This window comes from Salvelinus fontinalis, chromosome 18 (genome assembly GCF_029448725.1).
Source record: "Salvelinus fontinalis isolate EN_2023a chromosome 18, ASM2944872v1, whole genome shotgun sequence".
Lineage (NCBI taxonomy): Eukaryota > Metazoa > Chordata > Actinopteri > Salmoniformes > Salmonidae > Salvelinus > Salvelinus fontinalis.
In genome coordinates this window covers 36,096,085-36,114,088 of record NC_074682.1, presented here as the reverse complement: position 1 = coordinate 36,114,088, position 18,004 = coordinate 36,096,085, and the positions used below count along the sequence as shown (strand labels likewise).

Sequence of the window (18,004 nt, the reverse complement as noted above, 5' to 3'; positions counted from 1 at the left end):
AGCCATTATATGCTATTATACTATCATTTTCTGTGCACTGACTATAGATAAGAGCAACAGCTAAATTAATAAATATACAATAAGAGCATCAGTGAGGTCTGATGTGATTTCCAGGCCAGGCAGACTAAACTAATGCAGATCCAGCCTGGTGCCTGGTGCTGTGAGTACAGGATGTGAACCACATGCTCTATCTGATGATGATTAGGCTGTGCTCCTGGATTACCCTGTCTGTCACACCACTCAACTCCTGCACCATCGAGCCTCTGTTTCATCTTCAAGTGTCTTCCGCTGCCCACACCGGGCTGCGAGTACCCTCGGAGTGTGTGTGTGATTACTTTGGGAGTACATATTTGAGTGCGTGCGTGTGCACGTCTGTGTCTTCCTTCCCTGTCTCTGTGCACAGCTGTTCCATACCTCTTCATCCTTCTTTCCCTCACCTCAGGGTGCATACAAAGCTGAACTAGAAAAAATTATCTCTCCCTCCATCTCTGTTTAGCCTTTAGCATATCTTTCTCTTTTCATCTCTCGGCTTCCCTACCCTGCCTCCTCCGCTCTCTTCCATTCTTTATCTCCCTTTCTCTCCTGTTTTGCTTTCTCTTTTTCTCTCCATCCTTTCCTTCCGCTCTTTCTCTTTAGCTCTTTCTTCCTCATCTCTCCATCTCTATCTCCCTACCACACCCCTCTCTCATACACTCCCTCTCTCCTCTCTGTCTGATGGATCACCTTCCCCTCCCGTTGAACTCCTCTGATAATCCAGGGGAAGCAGTAAGACTTCATCCATCAGCAACGCTGACAGAGCCGCAAGCTGGTGCAGTCTGACATACCACCACTCTGTCTGTACCGTGTGCGTGTGTTTGTGTGTGTGTTTGATGTGTTTGCTTGTGCGCTTCGTAGCAGAACGACTTGGCTGACATGTTATGAACATGCGTGTATATGCATGTGTGAGTGAATTAACTCAGGGCTCCTGTACGGATTGTTGTTTTGAGGGTGAAATTTCAACCACATGATAATGTCATCATGGTAACCAAATTTCAACATAGACAAATCTTGTATAAAATATGTTGAATTTGTACCTTTAAAACAACGTCATACTTTTACCCCTTTTTCCCCCCAATTTCTTGGTATCCAATTGGTAGTTACAGTCTTGTCTCATCGCTGCAACTCCCGTACAGTCTCGGGAGAAGCGAAGGTCAAAAGCCGTGCGTCCTCCGAAACACAACCCAGCCAAGCCGCAATACTTCTTGACACAATGCCTGCTTAACCGCACCAATGTGTCAGAGGAAACACCTTACACCTGGCGACCATGTCAGCGTGCATTGCGCCCGGCCCGCCACAGGAGTCACTTGGGCGCGATGGGACAAGAACATCCCTGCTGACCAAACCCTCCCCTAACCCGGATGACGCTGGGCCAATTGTGCGCCGCCCCGTGGATGTCCCGTTCACGGCCGGCTGCAACAGAGGCTGGACTCAAACCAGGATCTCTAGTGGCACAGTTAGCACTGCGATGCAGTGTCTTAGACCACTGCGCCACTCAGAAGGCCCCAGATTTTCAATTTTATGTCCGCTATCAGAAGAAAAAAAACAATAGGCTGGGGAGCACCTCCTACTGGAGAATTGATCAATCTACAGCTACCTTTTGGTCTCCCATCAATGGTTTTAACCGAGCCCAGCACTGCATAGCTAGGATATTTGTCACTGACTATTGAGTACCACAGTATGAGTCATAATACCCATAAAACCTAGCGTTTCGTGTAGGCTTACCCTGGCATGACGTTTTCATAAACAAGGTACCTTTTATCAATATATTCACCTGTAATTGCCCCTTAAAAATGAAATGCTAATTAGCTATTAATGTTGCTATCATACAGAACTGCACATCCTGACGCAAACTTTGACATACTGTAATCACTCAATGCAGGGTGGGAAAAACTTCCACATTTTTCTATGCAAACTCATCAACAAGTAGCAAGTAACCTAGAAAGTAGCTTTTATTTCTTGTGTAAATAATTAATATTGCGTATTTCTTGCGTGTATTCTTATTTAGCATTTTTAAATTACCCTGGCCTTTGTAGCTAACTACCCAACCTTAGGTCTCTCCGTCAATCAGAAGCAAGGATGGTTATGTGCTATGTACCGGATTGTAACCACTACTAAGATAACCACACAATTGTTTTCTGACCTTTATTAGCGAGTGGCGTCACTGGATCTGTGTGAGTGGCGCAGCGGTCTAAGGCACCGCGTCTATGTTCTAGAGGCGTCACTACAGACCCTGGTTCGATTCCAGGCTGTATTACAAAAGGCCGTGATTGGGAGCCCATAGGGCGGAACACAATTGGTCCAGCGTCGTTCAGGTTAGGCCGGGGTAGGCCGTCATTGTAAATAAGAATTTGTTCTTAACTGACTTGCCTAGTTGAATAAAGGTTCAAAATACATAATAATAAGGTAAGCCCTGTTTGCTAGCAAGCTATTTTGGTTAGGTCAAAGATCTGTGGTTAGCTAGATGTTTTTGAAAATAAGCTAGATATCCACCGACTGTAGTTACTTGTACAATGCACTTTGCCTTCCTTACAAGAACCAGTATAGGCTAGCATATTGACTGTTGTGACCTTTATTGTTTTTGTGACCTTTATTATTTGTGAGCTAGCCAGATAATCTGTTAGCTCACAGTTTGTGTAGTCATACTTTTTCACGTGGTGACATGCTAGCTAATGTTATCACTCCAGCCAGGGCAGGGATATAGCTAGCTAAATATTCCCTGGTGGGCTAGCTAGTTAGGCACTTTGGTAGCTAACGTTGCACCATATCACCGTGGTGTAGTCGAACTTCCCTGACAGGAGGTGACATGCCAGCGAATGTGCCTAACGTTAGCGATTAGCGCTAACTAGCTAATGTTAAATATTTCTGCCGTGGTGGACTAGTTAGCATGTCACCATCTGTGGGGTCTGGGGAAATGTCTGACTACACAAACGATGAACTAACGTAATTAGCAAGCTAAACGTGTTAGGATTTATGTTTATGCACTATAGGCTGTTAGCATATTGGTTGAAGAGGAATATTGTTTTGTTACACACACACACAAACAATACAGAGGGGGGTGTGTGTAGGTGTAAGGACTGACCAACACAGGCCATAAAAGCTGTGGACAGTCTGGAGAGGGGAGGGGTGCATCTCTCTAGACCAACCAGGAGTTTAGAATACTGGACAATACCATATTAGGAACTGTTTCAGTGTAGAATCGACAGACACAAGACGGATCTAATCTACCCAACAACCAGATGTGGAGAAGGAAAACGCCAAGGGGCTTGGACAAGTTCGGGGGCCCACAAAGGAGGAGCAAGAGTATTACCCATGCTAAACCTCTACTATGATAGGCCAACTGGTCAAGTTGAGAATAAAATTGTCATAGTATAAAAACTACTATTTGAGTACATTCCACAGTTCTCTGATCTACCCTGCGCGGAGATACAGTGAACCCGTATATACAAAAATTGCATTTACCATTTATCGTTTGAGTTTAATTAAAATACTTAACCTGTTGGGGATGGGGGCGCTGTTTAGACTATTTATGCTAATGTGGCTAATTTTTTAAACGGCTTCCCACAAAATCCTTGATCGTACAATATGCATATTATTATTATTATTGGATAGAAAACAGTCTATAGTTTCTATAGGAGTTGAAATTTTGTCTCTAAGTGGAACAGAGCCCATTCTACAGCAATTTCCCTGACATGGAGTCAGATTTGAGAAACGTTGGCCACTTTTCTGAAGTCATTTAAACGGGCACTGTCGTTGCTATGACTATACGGACACTTCTTACGTCTTCCCCTGGATGCCTTTACGTGATGACGATTCCAACGGGCTCGATTGCTCGTTCACAGGCACTACAAATGAAAAAAACCTTTAGCTAGCAAGTCTTTTCTTGCTGCGTAACGCGCGTGGAAGACACCGACCCTCTCCTGTTCCAAGCATTAGTTTAGCCTGTTATATTTCTCCGGTCATCTTTTCACTCGTTATAGGAGTTACAAACATCACAAAGTAGTTAATTTAAAGCGTTTTATAGCAATTTATATCCGTTTAGTGCGATTTTGGGACATTTATTTTTGCAACGATGTGAAAAGTTGGGAACGCTTTTCAGTTCATCCCGAACGTAGTTGACATTTCCACATGGCAAGAGGACAGCTTTCCACCAAAAGACGATTTCTCCCAAGAAAGGATCCTTTGCCCAAGATACTGATGGAAGAACAGCTCAAGGTAGGACATTTTTATTATGATAAATCGTGTTTCTGTCGAAACATTTTAGTGGCTTAGGACGCCATGTTTTTTGACGTAGCTTCGCTTGGCGCAAACTGTATTGAAAAGTAAGGATAAATTAAAAAATGTAATAACGCAATTGTATTAAGAATTAAATTGTCTATCAATCCCTGTCCACCCTATATTTTTTAGTCACGTTTATGAGTATTTATGTATAAGAGTAGATCACTGTCTAAGTGGCGCAAGGACAAATTCTGACCAGCTGAGTTACATTTCACATTGTCTAACCATGATTTTGGTGGCTAAATATAAACATTTTCGATCAAACTGTATATGCATGTTGTAATGTGATGTTACAGGAGTGTCATCGGAAGAATTCTGAGAAGGTTAGTGAAAAAATTAATATCTTTTGGCGATGTTGACTTTTATCGCTCACTTTGGCTAGAATCAATGCTGGGCTGCTAATTGCTATGTGCTAAGCTAATATAACGATTTATTGTGTTTTCGCTGTAAGACACTTAGAAAATCTGAAATATTGTCTGTATTCACAGGATCTGTGTCTTTCGATTCGTGTATGCTGTGTATTTTTACGAAATGTTTGATGATTAGTAGTTAGGTAAACACGTTGCTCATTGTAATTATTCTAGTCCATTTGTGATGGTGGGTGCAATTGTAAACTATGCCATATACCTGAAATATGCACTTTTTTCTAACAAAACCTATCCCATACCATAAATATGTTATCAGACTGTCATCTAATGAGTTTTTTTGTTGGTTAGGGGCTATAAATATCTTAGTTTAGCCGAATTGGTGATGGCTACTGGTGTTGGTGGACAAATAAAAGATGGTGGAATATGCTAATGTGTTTTTAGGTAATAGATGTACATCTTTACATATTGTGTCTTCCCTGTAAAACATTTTAAAAATCGGAAATGTTGACTGGATTCATAAGATCTGTGTCTTTCATTAGCTGTATTGGACTTTAATGTGTGAAAGTTAAATATTTTAAAAAAATATTTTTTTTGAATTTCGCGGCACTGGTTTTTCAGTGGGGGGGGGGGGGGTGTGCCGCTAGCGCCACGCTGATCCTAGACAGGTTAAAATATATTCGGTGACTATGAATCACATTTTGTCCTGATGCCAGATTTGAACTGACGCAAATCTCTTTCAAACGCTAGCTAAATATCCCTGCCCTGGTGAGCTAACATTAGCTAGCATGTCACCACATGGAAAATGTGTGACTACACAAACGGTGAGCTGACGTTAACTAGCTGGCTAGCTACATCACATAGGACTTGTGGGTCCAATGTTTTCCCATACGAAACACAAACGGTTTTGTTCCACAAGTACACCTGTTGTACATCAAATGATCTGTGAAGTCAGTTAGCTATACATGTCAGCAGGGATGGAAATTAAGCTAGTCCGAGGCTAGTACTTTTCAGACTGGGCTAGTAGACAATGTGCCAAACTAGCCTGACAGCAGTGAAATAGCTAGTAGAAAATGTGCCAAAGTAGCCTGTCACAGCAGTGAAATTTTGCCTTTACAAACATCGCATGCCACAGATTTAGGACCTGAATGTTACCATGGCCAGTAGAAATCGTGGTCTGCTGGCCAGTGCCCGAAATCCTTATGTTCCATTGCTGCATGTCAGTCCCTTTCAGATGATCCCCCTATCACTGTTGGTCCTCCTCAGTGACCTCACGGCTGAGGGTTTTAACTTTCCTCTTGAGAATTAGAGGGTTTTAACTTTCCTCTTGAGAATTAGAATCAGAAGTACAGTCATATAGCTCATCACAATACTTTACCTCTTTGGGCAAATAGTATCCTACACTGTCCTGATCATCTAGTTGAGCATTCCAGATAGTTCCTCCATCTCAGCAGAAATGTCCCATCCACATAGTAGGGTTTTAGATGTGCAGATAGACCAAAGCCCAGTCTATTTTACCATTACTATAGTCTGTGGGTTATGGCATTTTAATATAGATGTTACCATTTTAGTTATCAACTTGGCTACCTAGTAAAAGTAACTTTTTTTTGTCTTTCAGATGGACGGACCAAAAACACAGTAACAACACTTTGTTCTGCAGCTTCCATTTTCCAATGGGAAAGAGAAATGGCCCTGTATTTCCAAGAAAAGGTAGCTCATCCACCTTGGCAGAAGAGGAAGATCCAGACTGTTGACTGGTGAACAAGAACAAACAATGAGGCATGAGGATTGGGTGTTGACGGACCACTTGTCACATTGTCCAATGTGGGTTTGTGTTATGATAAACAATGCATTTTCTGTCCAGATAAAGATGTTGATACGGCATTGAAAAAGACCCACCACTGACCAAATGTCTCATTGATTTCCAGTCCAATAGGAGTGCATCCCTCAGACCTTCCGGTGCGTGGACATCCTGTGCCAGTGTGATCCGAGACTACAACAGATCAAGCCTGTGGATGGATAGGTCAGTAACTCATCACATATGATAGCATACTGAGTAAAACAATGAATTTGTATATGCATAGACATTTTGACTTCATGTCCCCTTTTCCCCATGTTTTAGACAAGAGGCGTGACATGCGGAACATCAGGCTCACCCCACGAGAAGCAGTGCATGATCAACGCCACCCTCAGCAAGGCAATCTGCTGGAAGTGATGTACTCTCTCTCTCACTCTGGGTGTAACGGTGGTTCTCCTCCTCTTCAACCGAAGGGGAGGAGTAGTGATTGAACCAAGGCGCAGCGGGTTGTGAATACATAATTTAATAAAGACACGACAAAACAATGAAGACAGAAAACGACCTAGACTTGAATAAACTACAAAATAACAAAACCGAAATGTATAGACAGATCTGAACAATACGAACTTACAAATAACGCGAAGAACGCACGAACAGGTAAAAATAGACTACACAAAATGACAATGTACAAAAACAAACCGAACAGTCCCGTATGGTGCGACAAACACTGACACAGGAGACAACCACCCACAACGAACACTGTGAAACAACCTACCTAAATATGACTCTCAATTAGAGGAACGCCAAACACCTGCCTCTAATTAAGAGCCATACCAGGCAACCCTTAAACCAACATAGAAACAGAAAACATAGAATGCCCACCCAAACTCACGTCCTGACCAACTAACACATACAACAAACTAACAGAAATAGGTCAGGAACGTGACACTGGGGGTAAGACTTATAAATTCCCACTGTGCCCATGATAAAATGCAATGTGAATTGTGTTGTACTACTGAATGAAACTGTTAGGAGATGCACTCAAAATGTAACTTACGTTGACTACATTACTTTAGTTTTCTACTTTGAGCAAAACTTGAATGTAATATAACCTATTGTTTGTGTATGATCTGTATTCATTGTTCACTTGTTTTCAACAATGTTAGGTCCAAGCACTCGGGCCTTCAGCAAGTAAGACACAAGGGGTACAAAATAATTTGTACATCACAGATATAAATTCCCACTGTGCCCATGATAAAGGTTAACTACATTACTTTAGCTGGCTGCTTTGAACAACACTTGTATGTAATATAACTAGGGCTGTCATACAAAAAAAAAAAAAAATCATGATTAATTTCATTCAATTCTGTAGTTAATCGCGATTAATCACTCATTTATTTTTTCAAATTTGTTCCCAAATAAAGAAACAGTGTATTGAGTTATAGACATGTAGGGACTGAAACACAAAAAATAATCTGTATCAGAATGTTTTTAATGGCATATTCACCATAAACAATTTAAGCAATACAAAAGTCCTGTAACCTTCTAATGCTCCCTCATACATTTTCTTGAAGTTGTCAATGAGAAATGTGGAAACTGGAAGGAGCCGCAGTGAGAAGAATTAGGGGTGGAGTTGGAGGCGGGAGAGGATGAGGAAGAGTTAGTCAGGTAACTCTTTTCCCACTATACAACAATTCATGCACACAAACGCACACACACACACACACACACACACACACACACACACACACACACACACACACACACACACACACACACACACACACACACACACACACACACACACACACACACACACACACACACACACACACACACACACACACACACACACACACACACACACACACACACACTGTTAAAGCTTCAGCCATTACAAATTATTGTTCTCCCAATTACTGATTGGAGGGTTGGCTATAATAAAAAATAACTGGCACTATGGATGCAAAGAACAAAGAGCATAAACTTGTCCAACAATGTAATGAATTCCACAGAACATAAACCTGTGACCATACACTTCAGTCGTCCGCCTTTCTCTTTTCACTGAGCCAGTTGCAAAGACAAACAAGCATGTTGACATTTTCAGATAATAAAGCTGCTCTCTTCTGTACGATATGCTCAGAGAGTGAAAACAACCTCCCACAAGTTACTGATGTGGCAGGCATTGCCAGGTACTGTATGTAAATAAGGTATTTCTGTTTTTTATTTTTAATATATTTTCCCAAAATTATTGGGTATTATGTGTAGATTGAGGAAAAAAACTATTCAATCCATTTTAGAATACGGCTGAAACGTAACAAAATGTGGAAAAAGTGAGAGGGTCTGAATACTTTCCGAATGTACTGTACCTTCGTGCAATGCAGGCCAGCCTGGTGTGTGCCCCTGCATGCTGTGACCACCACTGTTGTGGACAGTCCTCCATGTAGATGCTGGGCTCTGCTTTGTAACGCTCCACACATTTCTCAATGGACTCATATTCTTCAACAGACTCAGAAGAACTCAACAAGAGGGCAGCTTTCTTATTTGGTGGATCTGACTCTGTTGCTTTATCAGGTTGCTGTACAGACCTCTCTTCCTTCAGCAAGTTGCTGACCAAAGCCCTCACCCCTCTCAGGTCTGGGAAGGCACTTCAGGTCCTTAAACCTTGGGTCGAGTGCTGTGGCGATCTTCAGCCATGTGAGGTTGGTGTTTTCCTTGCATTTCTTCAGGTTTGTTGTGAATATTTGCTTGAAACTTTCCACGTAGGCAGGGTCATCATCGGAGCTCTCCATCACCCAAATGAGATGGCACAAAGCAGGCAACACCACTGAGCAGGAAATGTAGTTCTCTCCTCCCAGAAGTTCAGTCAAGTACCTGCAGTGGAAGATAATTCAAAATCATTTAAGTCATTTGTGAGATACTTGTTATACACAGACACATATTCTCTCTCTCTCTCTCTCTCTCTCTCTCTCTCTCTCTCTCTCTCTCTCTCTCTTTCTTTCTCTCTCTCTCTCTCTCTCTCTCTCTCTCTCTCTCTCTCTCTCTCTCTCTCTCTCTCTCTCTCTCTCTCTCTCTCTCTCTCTCTCTCACACTCACACACACACACACACACACAATCATATTATAACACTAATAGTGTGATAAAGAAGCTTACCTTCAGGGCTCCAGCAGTGCCTACAACTTCTGCAGTTTCTCCAATTCAGCTGTGGTTTGCATGGTGAAGTTGGTTTTCTGTTGAGCCAGAGCATCTCTGTGGTTGTTGGTTTCTGTGGACACACTTTACCAATTCCTGTGTGGAATTCCATCTTGTTGTGACATCTTGAACGAGTTTCTCCTTCTTTTGCCCATTTGCAACTTGCTGTTGTCCTAGCTCTGCAGCGTTTGGTGGGCTGTGTTTGAAATGCCCAACTATTCTTCAGCATTTGGCTAGGGCATTTTCAAACCTGCTGTTCTGTATGGACACTGTGATGGACCTTTGGAGACTGTGAGCGGTGCAGGGTGTTCAAAAGGCAGATGTCTCGCAGCTGCAATCATGTTCTGTGTAAAGTGTTTTCAATGTTCCACTGCTTTGCTACATCCATGAAATGCTTGGCACACGTTTCAGCATAGTGCCTCTCTTCTGTCTTCATTACGGCCAGAGCATGTGGTGCGCGGTGAGTAACCACCACAAGGTAGTTGTGATTCCTCGTGAGAGCAACAGCCATTACATGTTTCAACTACTCCGCGTTTGTAACACTCTCGCTTTTATACAGCTTGTGTATTCTTGTAACATCGGTGGCTCTCGAAGGTAACTCATACGTTGCGTGTTCGATGCGATCCAGATGATATCCCTCAAGTCTTTGTCCTCCACAATGTGGACTGACCTGCAAGCTGTTGCTACCCACTTGGCTATTGCTTGTGTTGGCTTGCTGCTCGTCCACTTGTCCATAGGCCTCCTGCCCGCACACCCTTCTAGCTTAGCCTGCCAAAGATGTCCTCCATTGCTACTTGTTACTTGTATTGCCGGCGTCAATATAAGTAACTCTATGTACTTCAGTGATAAACCAATTCAGCCTTACAGTAGATGAAAATTACTTTGGTTTTATCCAGAGAGCCATCTGGGAGGGATTCAAATTTTAATGTGCCATTTTAAAGCCCCTTACAAGCATTCTCCATCATTCAGTAATACAAGTCGCTAGCTAGTAAAGTGCTTGTCAAACTAGTGCATCGGCTGCTGGGGCTTGAATTTGAAGTATAGATGGTTCAGCGGGTCAAAAATGCGTTAATGGTGTAAAAAAATGTTTTATGTCTTTGAAAATGTAACGTATTAACGCAGTATTTACGCGTTAACTTTGACAGCCCTAAATATAATGTATTCTGGAAGCCTAGTGTGTGTGTGTGAATTATGCAGAATATTTTTGGACCATTGGCTTCCCTGAAAACAGGTACTGACAGGAGGAGCAATATGAGTCTGTCAGAGGTCGTCATGCTGGATGAGGATGGTGATGGAAGCTTTGGTGGTCCACACAACGAAGAAGCAGGTGAACCTTCCAGTGATATGGAGCTGACCTTGGACCTGGTGCCTGTAAGGATGGTCTTCACAGAGGCTGTAAGACTCTCCCTCCTTGATATAGAAATCCTTTGACGTCACTGCCTCTTCAATGGTATGGTCCCTTGACCCATAGGGACATTTGACCTCTACCACTGCTGTGGTGCCCACCAGAACATCCAGTGAGGCAGCCAGGCTCCCAGTGCCCATGACCCAAAGCCCTGACTCCTCCACATCCATCTCTGTAGCCATTTTGAATGCCTTGATGCCCTCCTATTCGTTATCTGTGCCCCACTTTACACACAACAACCCATCCAACGACTGTGATCTGAGGACCCTTTTTAGCAGCGACAGAGTTTTGCGCTTGGCGCTAACCACTGCTCCATAATTGCTGGCTGTCAACCTCCCTCTCCTCATGTTGTGCCAGTTGGGGTTGGTGCACTGTCCATTTGTTGCCTGCTGTATCGCCTGTTGCGGCTCCACCAACAGCACTATGCCAGCCAGGATGCCTGCATTCCCCAGGTGCCCTTGTACTTTAACAATATCTGGTACAGACAGGGAGGATGGCGGTTGTTCTGGCTCAGGTTCAAGGAGACATGCCATTCCACTTAACCTGTCCCGGAAACTGTCCTGGAAATGGTACCTTAGCCACTAAAGATCCTGTTTTGTGGGCTTCGGGACAGATTGTATTGTGAACCGCCAAAATAGGCTGCATGGCTACACTTATGAGCTCCACGGAGGCATTCGCATGTGGTATAGAGAATACCCTGGTCACCTATAGAGACCTGCAAAGAGGAAGGATGTTAAGTGGCACATGCCTTTTAATGCATGACTTTGAACACCTTGAAATGTTTATGCTGTAAGAAATGTGCTATATACACTACCTTTCAAAAGTTTGGGGTCACTTAGAAATGTCCTTGTTTTTTGAAAGAAAGCACATTTTTTTTGTCCATTAAAATAACATCAAATTGATCAGAGATACAGTGTAGACATTATTAATGTTGTAAATGATTATTGTAGCTGGAAACAGCAGATTTTTAATGGAATATCTACATAGGAGTACAGATACCCATTATCAGCAACCTTCACTCCTGTGTTCCAATGACACCTTGTGTTAATCCCGCAAAACACCAGTCTCAACGTCAACAGTGAAGAGGCGACTCTGGGATGCTGGCCTTCTAGACAGAGTTCCTCTGTCCAGTGTCTGTGTTCTTTTGCCTATCTTTTATTTGTATTGGCCATTCTGAAATATGGCTTTTTCTTTGCAATTCTGCCTAGAAGGCCAGCATCCGGGAGTTGCCCCTTCACTGTTGACGTTGAGACTGGTGTTTTGCAGGTACTATTTAATGAAGCTGCCAGTTGAGGACTTGTGAGGCGTCTGTTTCTCAAACTAGACAGTCTAATGTACTTGTCCTCTTGCTCCGTTGTGCACCGGGGCCTCCCACTAATCTTTCGATTCTGGTTACAGACTGTTTGCGCTGTTTTGTGAAGGGAGTAGTACACAGCGTTATACGAGATCTTCAGTTTCTTGGCAATTTCTCACATGGAATAGCCTTCATTTCTCAGAATAAGAAAAGACTGATGAGTTTCAGAAGAACGTTATTTGTTTCTGGCCATTTTGAGCCTGTAATCGAACCCACAAATGCTGATGCTCCAGATACTAGCTAGCTAAAGTGTAGTCAGGGGGTACCTAAGACAGAGAAAGGGGATTGAAGAAGTACAACACTTTATTTCAATACAGCACATGGATTCATCATGGATTAGGCACTGGTCTCTGATCACGCTGGTGAACGGTAGTGGACAGTGTCGGTAAGAGATGACATGCATGAGCTTCCTGAGGTTTTCTCTGTTAGTTAGCATTTAGAATGTTTTTGAGTAAATTGAGGCGAATATATTGAGAGAATTACACAGTTATTAAAACGTTACACAAAGGTAAGTCTAGACCAAACACATATTTAATTCAATGAACGGTGAAAAGACGATTGGAACCATTTCCGTGTTTGACCACTAGGTTTTATGAGTATAGGACGCATCCACTGTGGCGGGCTATTACCAATGTGGTATTGTGAGAATGATTGTTCAGAGATCTTCACCTAAAAACTAAATAGATTCACTGTTGCTATCGAAGTCATTCCAAGGGTAGGTTTAACAGAGCAAATGAAATGTGTCCATACTTTATCAATCCTCAACGATGCCATTTAGGCCTATATATCATTTGCAAAGTCATTAGTAATTGTTTGAATTCAACTAATACTGAACAAAAATATAAATGTTAAATGTAAAATGATGGTTCCAAAACTTTTTCTCTGAAATTTGATGCACAAATTTGTTTACATCCCTGTTAATGAGCATTTCTCCTTTGCCAAGATAATCCATCCACCTGACAGGTGTGGCATATTAAGAAGATGATTAAACAGCATAAACATTACATAGGTGCACCTTGTGCTGGGGACAATGAAAGGCCACTCTAAAATGTGCAGTTTTGTCACACAACACAATGCCATAGATGTCTCAAGTTTTGAGGGATCGTGCCACTGGCATGCTGACTGCAAGAATGTCCAACAGAGCTGTTGTATGTCTGTCTGTAATAAAGCCCTTTTGTTGGGAAAAATGTATTTTGATTGGCTGGGCCTGGCTCCCAAGTAAATAATAATTTGTTCTTAACTGACTTGCCTAGTTAAATGAAGGTTAAATAAAATAAATTAAAAAGTGGGTGGGCCAATGCCCTCCCAGGTCTACCCATGGCTGCGCCCCTGCCCAGTCATATGAAATCCAGAGATGAGGGCCTAATGAATTTATTTTAATTTACTGATTTCCTTCTATGAACTGTAACCCAGTCAAATATTTTTAATTGTTGCATGTTGCATTTATATTTTTGTTCAGTGTAAAAAAAGACAATACAATACGCCTAGGGTTTCAAGCTCTGGTTGATTTAAAATGTAATGATATTTAGTCAATGCAACCAAATATCAACATTTTAAGGAGATGTAGTAATAATAATAATAATATATGCCATTTAGCAGACACTTTTATCTAAAGCGACTTATCTTCTGCTTGGATAGTTCCATCTGTGCCGCTGATTTAGTCTGCCTTTAATTCCAATTTGTGTGCAAATTAATAATTGCTATGTTGGATTCACGTCTCCAGCTCAAGCAACAATCTAAGTTAAAGAATAGGACTGTACAGGTGTGCCAAGCTTGTAGTGTCATACACAAGAAGACTCGAGGCTGTAATCACTGTAAAAGGTGTTTCAACAAAGTACTGAGTAAAGGGTCTGAATACTTATGTAAATGTTATATTTAATTTTTTATTTATAATACATTTGTCATTAAGGGTTATTGTGTGTAGATTGATGAGGGGAAAAACGATTTAATCCATTTCAGAAGAACGCTGTAAAGGAACAAAATGTTGAAAAAGTCAAGGGGTCGGAATACTTTCCAAATGTACTGTAGTTAGTATGCCAAAAGTTCCCAGATGCCATGCTAAATTAACCTAAATACAAAATATACAAGCAATTTCTGTGCTTTTTTCCAATTCTTCAGAAAACGGGCATGGCTTCACAACATTTTCAGATTTGAAGAAAATGGCGGAAAATATGCAACCGAAGTCTGACGAGAGCAGGTATAAATTCATTGCTTTAACTAATTATGACAATGTAATAAAGTAAGGACTTTTCACATTTTGTTAGCTACGCTAGCCTTACGACCCGCCAGACACTTCTCCTCTCTGACATGCATCTTCACTACTACTATAATAAATTCTATACTGTTTCTTATTTTCTTTACCTGTATGATGGTGACTTTCCAAATGTAGCTATATTATGTGACCCAGAATTGAAGCATAAGATTGTTTTTCAAAACCATTTTAATAGTTATTTGCTATCATTATAGCAGTTGCTTATATGTTAGTGAGCTAATTAAAGTTAGTTGGCTACTAATACATCGAACTTGCCAGTATATTAACTATATGCTATCAAACTAACTACCCAACGTTTGGTGACTTGATTATTCACGTCATTCTTAGCTTAGCTAAGTGGTATAGTCGTTGTGCCTTCTCGATGGACATTGTTAATGTCGTAAGATGTCTAGCTAGTAATTTGTTATGCTAACGAGTTAGCAAGAAGTTGCATAGCAACAGCATCAACTTCCGGTACACAGGCAAAGCACTAGTACACTCAACTGAAAGGATTACATTCGTTTACAGTATACTAATTTTAACTAATAGTATGTAGTATAGACTCATCAAGTATGTAGTATACAGTATGTTAGTATGGGTATACGAACACAACTCTAGTTTCTCCTGTTCAGGTCATGTGGTCAGGACAAAATCAGGCTCCTACTGTTAGTGGTTTGGAGGATGTATACAGGGCACTCTTCTTCCCTCTGAGGAGTTTCCCATTCCCCTGGTTTTATGATGGGGACAGTGTAGGCTACTGTCCAGTTGCTGTTTTTCAGATGTTCAGTTTAACCTGTTGATGTTTTATCCAATGGCATCTTTGTCACCTCATGGCTGTGTAATTTCCTGGCTGTCAACCTGATCCTTCTCACAGCCATCTGATCATCACCTGCCTCTTAACTGTCTTCATCGGTCTCACCTCTCCACTCCCATAGATTGGGGATTATTGAGTAGGGTAGAATGTCACAGATAATCGCATTCTAATGTATTATGCAGAACAGTCACTGTTTTCTGTCATGTCATATAGGGCATAATGTTAGCTCTATACATGACAGTTCTTTCTGATACATTCAGAATGTTCACCCCACTGAATATAGTTCCCTGATGTGTGTTGACCTGTACGGCGGCCGTACATCACCCAGGTGGGTGTTATACATTGGTGGTGCACCACCTATATGCAGTTACTGTAAAGTACCTTGAGACCTAGCGAACAGCATTGCATGACCTCAATCCATTATTATAAACTGGGTGGTTCCAACCCTGAATGCTGATTTTTCTGACAGCCGTGGTATATCAGACTGTACACCATGGGTATGACAAAACATTTATTTTTACTTCTCTGATCTTTGGTACCCAGTTTATAATAGCAATAAGGCAACTTGAGGGTTTGTGGTATATGGCCAATATGGCCAATGTATCCAGGCACAGCGCGCTGTGTCGTGCATAAGAACAACCCTTAGCCGTGGTATATTGGCCATATACCACACCCCCTCGTGCATTAATGCTTAATTAGACCTCTTAATCTCTCTGCATTAATTTCAGTATAACAGTATGTTGTTATGATGCGTTCATATTCCCAGGCAGTCATTTCAGCCAGAGCGTCTTCAAGCCAGGTTTCATCTCTCTTCCCGCTGTGTTCAGTCCTAAATGGAGCAGGAAGCCGGGTCTCATTGAGCTCTCCATACGGCAAAGCCATTTCCATTTCCATCTCCATCCTCCTCTCCTCATCTTTTTCCCATCAAAATAACAACAGCCAAAAATATCCAAACCACAGTAGTCAGTAAAGAACCCTTTGTCATCAGAACACTGCAAGCGCCATCAAGTGGTGGAAATGTAATATTGCATGTTCTGCATAATTCTAGAAATGGTCACAAATAACCACAAATGGCTATTGATGTGGATGGGAAACACAAAGAGTAGGCTACTTCAATGCAAATTGTGTACAAATTGACCAATTATGTAGATGGGAGAGTCAATGAGCAGACAAAAAGAGTGGAGTGGAGCTGCTTGTGACCTCATGCACAGGGAGAACAGACTCTTCCAAATCAGAAAGGATTAAGGATATACAAAGTGACATGACTAGAACACACACTGGGTCCATTAGACCTGATCAGGAAAAACGCTAGGCCCTTATAAGTGCCTATAACTAGGGCCCAGAGTTGTCCTGCCCATAATGATTGCTGACATGCAGGTATGTAGGCTACAGTATGAGTTAGTACATACCTCAAGGCCAACAGCTACCTGACATGATGGCAGCTTCTAGTGATTATAATCAAGTAATTTTGACTGTCAGGATCATCATTATGTGATTCATTGCTCTTAGTAAATGGAAACTATCAGGTACCTCAATGGAATTGCTGGTATTTTTATAGAAATGCACGTCAGTGTAACGATCTTCTTCATCTGAGGAACAGGAAAGATCGGACCAAAACGCAGCGTGGTAAGTGTCCATGTTCATTTATTTCAACTGAACACGAAATACAAATTAACAAAGTGAAACAACAAAAATCGAAAAAGTCCTGAAAGGTGCTACAACACAAAACAGAAAACAACTACCCACAAACACCAAGTGGGAAAAGGATACCTAAGTATGGTTCTCAATCAGAGACAACGAAAGACAGCTGCCTCTGATTGGGAACCATACCAGGCCAAACACATAGAAATAGAAAACATAGGGAAAAACATAGAATGCCCATCCCAACTCACGCCCTGACCAAACCAAAATAGAGACATAAAAAAGGAACTAAGGTCAGGGCGTGACAGTCAGTTATGTCACGAGTGAACTATCTGAGAGTATTGAAACATTTGTTTGAACATGATGTAAGTGTTTGTGCATTTGAGTGTTGATTGAATAGTTAATTTGTGCATTGATTGTGCATGTGTGAGGTTGAAAAATGTGCATGTACAGTTGAAGTCGGAAGTTTACATACACTTAGGTTTTTCAACCACTCCACAAATGTCTTGTTAAACAAACTATAATTTAGGCAAGTCGGTTGGGACATCTACTTTGTGCATGACACAAGTAATTTTTCCAACAATTGTTTACAGACAGATTATTTCACTTATAATTCACTGTATCACAATTCCAGTGGGTCAGAAGTTTACATACACTAAATTGACTGTGCCTTTAAACAGCTTGGAACGTTCCAGAAAATGATGTCATGGCTTTAGAAGCTTCTGGTTGGTTAATTGACATCATTTGAGTCAATTGGAGGTGTACCTGTGGATGTATTTCAAGGCCTACTTTCAAACTCAGTGCCTCTTTGCTTGACATCATGGGAAAATCAAAAGAAATCAGCCAAGAGCTCAGAAAAATAATTGTAG

General features: G+C 41.5%; 1 long non-coding RNA gene across 1 annotated transcript; it reads left to right on the top strand.

Annotated features, from left to right (window-relative positions):
- The first annotated feature begins 6,303 nt into the window (after positions 1-6,303).
- LOC129815982 (uncharacterized) lies at positions 6,304-8,173 on the top strand. Its single transcript, XR_008753503.1, has 3 exons — positions 6,304-6,503; positions 6,608-6,702; positions 6,802-8,173. It is a non-coding gene; the product is annotated as an uncharacterized LOC129815982 (long non-coding RNA).
- The last annotated feature ends 9,831 nt before the right edge of the window (positions 8,174-18,004 follow it).